At 44.6% G+C, this 7475-nt stretch overlaps 1 long non-coding RNA gene across 2 annotated transcripts; it reads left to right on the forward strand.

The window, feature by feature from the left end:
- Positions 1-847: 847 nt before the first annotated feature.
- On the forward strand, positions 848-6950 carry LOC135368169 (uncharacterized). Of its 2 annotated transcripts, XR_010414711.1 has the most exons (4): positions 848-1996; positions 2142-2217; positions 2838-3066; positions 6734-6950. It is a non-coding gene; the product is annotated as an uncharacterized LOC135368169 (long non-coding RNA). The 2 variants fall into 2 exon arrangements; XR_010414710.1 differs by having other exon boundaries at positions 848-2217.
- The last annotated feature ends 525 nt before the right edge of the window (positions 6951-7475 follow it).

Raw genomic sequence — 7475 nt, forward strand, 5'->3', positions numbered from 1 at the left:
CATGCGTCCTGAACAACTCTACAAACTTCTTCAAGTTGCGGATCGTCAGGCTGTTGTTACCGGTGACCGGAGCTATGAGTTCCACCAAGTATTTGGATAGGTTGTATGTCGATGACCCAACGAACGAGACAATACGCCCCAAGGGGCATCTTGGCTTGTGTATCTTGCGGAGACCGTAGAGCTTGGGGGTGGCTCCGTCCGAGGAGAAAAGGCGACGATAGGTAGCTTGGGCTAGTTCCACATACCTTAGTTACTCACACACATAGCCACACTCAAACACACGTTTACATTGTTGCCGTTTGGCATTTCTCTTTTACTGACCTCTTCAGATCAACACTTTGAGCATTTCGAATTTAGTGTCACTTCATGCTATGCTGTGCTATGTCATGTACTATTAACATATTCTTTTGAGTATTTATTTTAATATACTTCAATGTTCACAAATTCACAATGTGTTTAGAATCAGTATATTCTACTTCTTCCTCTGAGGGTGGATTAACAAACGCCCTTAAATCTATAGGTTGTTCTGCATTTCAGGACAAAGATGCTGCATGGTTTTTACCAAGGGTCCTGCTATGAATCATGTTCTCTCTTTTTTTTTATCCTGTTTCAGAACAGCTTGGATTTTGAACTGTTAAACTTGTGAATTGCCGCTCTTGTAACGTCTTAATTTTCCCCACTGTAAAAACGAAATGAGGACATTTCATATTTGTTAGAGGGTGGGCGTGTGAGAGCCAAACTGTTAATTCGGCCTCACCGTCATTGTCATGAGCCAGTAGAGGCGCCGCTACATGCTTATAAGCGCGCATCACGTGGTGTTGCGCGTTCTTCATCGTACGACGTTCATCATCATACGTCGGCAGTCATGGATGTTGTATCCTTGCTTTAGCTCATTCGGCCCTTCATCATCCAAATTGTTAGGTATATCTGTTTAGTCATTTTCTCATTGTATGTACCCTACCAGAGTCCTCGTAAACTGTGTGTGTGTTAGCCAAATGCCGTATTCCTGAATCTTCTTTTGAGTTTCGCAGATAGCCAGGGACATCGGGTCCGTCACCGACGCTTATCTACATTCTTCACTCCTTTCCCTCGGCCTATCTTGCCTGACACGTCGAAAGAGGATTTTGTGAAAATCGTCGTCGAACGAGAATGATTAACAACCCAAAATGTCGATGGTATATACAGCACATTGTTTCGTATACAAACCGGTTTGAAGGGGACGCCAGCCGTCTCAGTGTCATACTTGAAATCTTCAGAGCAGTGAGAGGCTTGTGCGTGAGGTACAGGGTAGGGATGCTGTACCAACGATATCTGCTGCTGGAGATCGCGGAGGCAAGAAATTACAGTTGATGGAGGTAAGTAGAAGTCACAGTGATGTTCGTTTGTTAAGTAACATGAGAGTCATGCGGTGAAAATAGGATCACAAAGAAGAAGTGTGTCCGTTACTGCGTCATCTAATAGATTTGTCTTGATTAAGCAGGCAGTGATCACCCATTTGTTAGACACTAGTTGAAGGTGGGAGTGAAGCATATATATGCCTGTGTTGCGGAAAGAGACTCAAGTTCAGCCGCCAACGAGTATATCTTCATGTTTTATCTCGAGTACCGATGTGGACTGTACTTCATTTGTTAAATGATTGTGCAGGTACCTTGGCACCACCAGAAAACTTGCCCTCCGCATTCCAACTTCCACCAGCTGTGCTTCAAGCTAGAGGGTGCTGTCACCACTGCTTCCTCAAAGTTTATCTGATTTTGTGGACAAAATAGTAATACTGCATTGACACCGCATATTTCACATTGTTATGAATCCAGTGGGCTGCACCACTTGGGTTGCACTTCTTTTGTTTGTATAATCTTGCTGCCGTTCGATAGCTTAGAGCAACCACAATTCGTACTCGCAGAACCTGAGGATGTCACAAATCCCTCACACATTCAGCGGTCATCAGCACCCATCGTGGAGGACCTAGTACCCATGAGTGTTCCTTCAAGAAGTACTGGTGAGGGAAATGAACTTGATGATTTCGTAAACTTTTAGTGAACTGCTTGCATTTCTTGGCGACTAACACAAGGTAATAGTTCTGTTTTTGTTTGCAATTGTATGCTGGTAATAACGTATTTCATTTTGAGCATGCTCCTTCTTAGCTGGACCACACTTTGTAGAGAATCCAGCACTGCAGCGAGTCAACTATGCCTGGGACCCCTGGTGCCTTACCAAACCGTAAGACAGTGTGGATTCCTCTGCACGTTTCTGCCACATCGCTATGTGTTTTACTCAGTAAAAGAACAAAGACCGCAGCTGCTATAAGTCTGGGGCAGGTCTTGGAGGCAGAACTTGGTCTGCGGCAGTCCCAACTTGGTACACGTTACAAATACAATAAACAGCTTTCTACAACAAACTTAATACAATAAACAGCTCCCTTATAGCAGAAGCTCGGTTCTGTCTTTGTTCTTCGATGGAGTCTAACACGAAACACACATCAGCAGCGACATGAAAAATGCAAAGGAAGTGGACAGGGCAACACAAACAGCAGTCGCAACCTGCACTGTCGGCACCAGCCCTTTAATGTCCCAATCACTGGCATTTGCCATTCGCTTGTGATTTGTGTAGTATCAATTACCATATGTCAGTGCTTTCTTTCACAACTGCTCAGACTAGCTTCATTCGACCGAACGCCTCAACACAGACTGGCTTGAGTCTCAATCGCTCGTGCACACTCTCCCTAATAACGTACAAGCTCAGCGCCCTAGAGCTCAGTGGCCTTGATATCTCTTGAGCACTTTGCTAGAGCCAGGACTGTTCTCGTTGTGCAGGAATAACGTCAAATTGTTTATCAACAGATTTTTCGGAACCTGGTCGACCCCACGGTTTTTTCTAGCAACGAGCACTTTGCTCTTTGCTCAGCTGACAAGTGGAATGCGTACCTGCTGCCCGAAGACGTCGCTACGTTCTACGTCACCTGCTTAAAAGCGCTTCACTCCCTGGCTGGAATTCATATCTTTTGAGCACTTTGCTAGAGCCAGGACTGTTCTTGTTGTGCATAAATAACATCTTCTTGATTATCAACAGGTTGGTAACTTTTTTCTTCTATTACTGTTTGAAGTCCTGGCTCTTGCTAAACTACCTGTTTGCTATGCCATCCAATGCTGAACTTGTGAAAGAAGTCAAAAGCATGAAGCACAGCTAATGACGGCGATTCAGGAACTTAAAGATGCATTAAATAAATGAAATTCTTCTGCTTTGGTACAGACCGAGGAAGTGACAAAAAGTTTCCCATTTGTGAAGGAAAAGTTTAAAGGGACAGTCCGGGAAAACCGGAAGTTGATTTTTTTCAACTGCCACGGAAGCTTACATGCTGGGTGGAAAGTTTCAGCTCACAAAATGGCGTGGTTTCCGAGAAATCGAATAAAAAATACTCCTCTGAAGACATCCGGTTTCGTTTTTCTCCCTCGCATACTCCTTGCCCCAAGGATCCTCTATGTACGTCAGCCGTCACGTGAGCATGACGTCCCCAATGGACAAAGTGGAGCGGAGGACTGCGCCGTTGCTGGGAATGCAGAGAGGTGTTTTTGTCTATGAGTGTACTGAACAGAAGGCTACGTCGTAATACCTGTGTTTACATTGACGCTACTCTGCATTTTAGTCTACGTAACGCGTGATTGCTACTCAAAAACATCATAATGGACAAATTCTAGCACGCAACAATCAACTATCGCGCAAACAGGCATGCGCAAGTCACGTGCGGCATTGCTCTTATGCACGTCACGCGAGAGCTCGCTGCGGCCTTTACACGGGACCAACTGCGGCATAGAAAAAAGTCGATTATAAATCGTGCGATACGATTTCTTCTGAAATATTTTGCACAGTTGTTGTGAGGAGTATTAGAAATCATAAGGCGGTGTTTCCCAGACCTATGTTTTCGACCGGACTGTCACTTTAAGGAGTCGCAAAAAAAGATCGACGCTGTGCTTCAGGATAAAATACCAACCTAAGGAAGGCTAACGCTGAACTTTCGCAGAGCGTATATGGATTCGGGCAGTATTCCAGACTTAATAACACTGGAGTGAAGGGATTCCCTGTGACACAGGGTGAAGACAGTCTAAAAATTATTCATGCAATTGGTGATAAAATTAACGTGAGGATTGATGATACCGGCATTGATGCTGTACACAGTCCCAGTTTATAATATGGGGAATGGGAAAAATATATTCGTCCTCTTTGTGTCACGTTTAAAAAATAATGAGTTCCAGCAGAAAGCTCAAAAGGGTCGGCTAGTCGCTAACGACCTGGGACTAAGATCTAATTATTGGCATTCAATTTATTTTAACCACAATCTGACCCCTGCCTAGCAGAAACTGTTTAGAAAAGCACGTGAAACAGCCACCTCTAACGGCTAGAGCAGTGGTTCTCAACCGGAGAGGAATTCCCCACTAGGGAGGAATTTCATGCCTCCAGGGGAGGAATTAGGCCCGCCTAGACCTGGTCCACCTTCGCTTTTTAGTAGGAACACCGCACGCCGCACCAGAAGTAGCGGGCTTGCACGGCGCCTCAAATCCACGGTTGCACTCTCTTCGGAGCCTTGCAGCCAGCGGGAGCGCACATTGTGGTCCTAGTCAACCTTGAATAAAGTATTTTCCGTAAGTGGACACCGTATTTCGGCAACCCGCTAAAACGTCTAACTGTAGTCGTGTGGTCGGGCATCTGTTCCTGCGTAGTTCACACCAGCGCGTGTAGGGGGGGGGGGATGACGTCTTGACGAGTGCCAAAGTGGTTCGGGGAGCTGGAAACGTTGAGAACCACTGGGCTAGAGATTCGTATTAACTGATCAATGTTACATTAAAGTCAGGCACGGCACGTTCCCCGCATAAGATGTGGGGCACATCTTGCGAAGATAGTAAGAAGGTAAATATATACATGACGATTAACTGATCCCATGAGTCTTTCATTTGTCCATTTTAATGCTAGAAGCCTACGAAGGCATTTTAACGACGTAGATTCATTTGCTTGTGCCGCCGATCACAAGTATTCTTTGATAGCACTAAGCGAAACGCGGTGAAGAGTAGTGAGGTATCTTTGTACCAGTATCATAAGTTGAGGTCCGAATTTGTTTGCCGTGATGCTAGCGGAAGTGCTGCAATGATGGCCGTGTGGGATTGTTTACTGCTCCGTAGTTACATTACTCTGTTAGAGAAGACGTTGTAAACTGTAACACGACTGTCTGTGAAAGTTTATGGATTCAAACTGATAAATGTTAGTTTTCCCATGCTCAAAAAATATTGCTGTTAGACTTATCAATCGGCCTCTACTCGTTCAATTTATGAATTTACATCTATTACTGAACAGTTACTGCATCGCATCAGCTGTGAAAATAAATTTGTGATCCTTACTGGCAATATTCTTGATGAATATTGTTTGCCTTCTTTGTCCCTTACGACCTGTCTTGCTAATTATGGTTTTCTTTGCCCAATAAAAACACACGCTCGAGTAACTTCTGAGTCAACTACATTGCTAGCAACTTGTTGACTGGTTAAGCAACTGCAACTAGGCCATTCCACGCCAAATGATCCAAAGGTCCAGCTCGACCCCCCGCACTTCTGAACCGAAGAATTATCGTGGATACCCTATGGTATGATTAGACATTTCCCAAAGTTTTACTGGGAAATATTGAGCCCCCGTCATTTTACATGGGGTTAAAGTTCTCAGTAAGCACACGAACCATAGTATATCTGAAATAATCGGGTGGGTGCATTCGCTCGCGTTACACGAATAATTAGGGCGCTGAGAAAGACGACTGGGTTCGGAAAATGGGCTGAGGAATCAATTTTTCGAAACTTTTGGTGCATTAAAACGCCTCGGCTATCGGCGCTTTTTCTTGCGACTTTGCGATTTTTTAATATACTTTACGTAACAGCTGCAATTCTTGAGAACTTTGTGGCCGTTCACGATGACCCATTCTACAAACCAGCTTATTTTCAAAGCCTTCAATGCAGTAGTTTTTGCCATAGTACACCTTCAACATGGCGATTTTCGCAAAGTTTGACGTTTTTACGGCCAATTTTGAAAAGGAAGCAGTCGTCGTCGAACAGTCATTTGGTATATATTGTGTAAAGGAAGCCCGCAGCCAAAACATATAAAAAATCCAAAGAGCTACTTTTTGATAAGCGCGATAAAATATTTTTCTCTGAACATGCTATGCGGAGGCGCGCGCACTCTCCGGTGAGAGCGTTCGTGAGCATCGCCTGCGAGGCGCGCTGCAGTGCGACAGCTCGGATACGTCGCTGCTTTTCACACAATGCCAAAAACGATAATTTAGACTTGTGGGCAGCGGTCTAGAGCATGCAAACTTACTAACAATGTCGCGACAGGAAAGGAAATTGCCTCCACCAGTGTAGCAACGCGAGATGGATATACTTTGCCTTACAAACGGCACCGAAATGTAAAGCCGCTTACCTGAAACCTACCTGAAAACACTTTTATTAACACGTTTCTAATCATTTTCAAATGAGTTGTACAACAACAAAACGTCTGTAGCACAAATGAATTATCGTGCCCAGCACACTAGCACGGTGAAGGCGCTAAAGATTATGTCCTGTAGTTGATGCAGTACAAGTCGGCTCCGTGCTCCAGGCTGTTCTTTGCACACCCGGAGTACCCGATGTTGTTTGCAATGGATGTTGTCTTCACGGTGGTTTCAGAGCGGCTAACAGTTCGAAGAAGCGATACCTCCTTGTTTCAGGCACGGCGGTTGCGCTGTCGTAGCGGTTCTTCAGCTCCTGCTGCTGCCACACTACCTGTTCCTCCGGCACCCAGATCGATGTAATGGCGTCGAGATTTGCCTCTGCCCAGCTGTACAGATCGACGGGTCTCACTATGTGACCTTTTAAGGGCCTCTGAATGCTGGCTTTAGCAGCAAGCCACTTCGGAGTCCCAGCTCCATCGCACGGCCCTTTCCCACGTGGCCATGACGCACTTATGCTGAAATCCGAGTAATGGTGAGAGAGGTTGACGAAACGAAATTCCTTCGCAAAGGGATATATATATATATATATGTATATACACCTATGGGGATATACAGGGTGTCCACGCTAAGTGTGAACAGATTTTTTAAAAATATATATAACACTTTTTCCAAGATGAAATCAATTGCAATATAGCATATGCTAAAGGGCACTCCCTAGCAGGGCATTAGCAAAGTCCAAAGGCAATGTCTTAATTAACTTTCATTAATTAACTTTTTAATTATAAAAGCTACAAAGTTGTCCCAATGAGAACATCTGTTCCTTTCGGTCACCTGATATCGTAGCCGTTTTCAGAACAAAAATCCGTTCGATAGATCGCCCGCAAAAAATTCGTGAAGGAACGCCATTTTTTTTCTTTATTTTGTTCATTGCGCTTCTTAGAAGACGCGTCTTTCTTTCACCCCCAACGTGAGAGGGAGAAAGAGCACACTATCGCCTCTCGCGTCCTGGAAAAAGATT

This window comes from Ornithodoros turicata, chromosome 1 (assembly GCF_037126465.1).
Source record: "Ornithodoros turicata isolate Travis chromosome 1, ASM3712646v1, whole genome shotgun sequence".
Lineage (NCBI taxonomy): Eukaryota > Metazoa > Arthropoda > Arachnida > Ixodida > Argasidae > Ornithodoros > Ornithodoros turicata.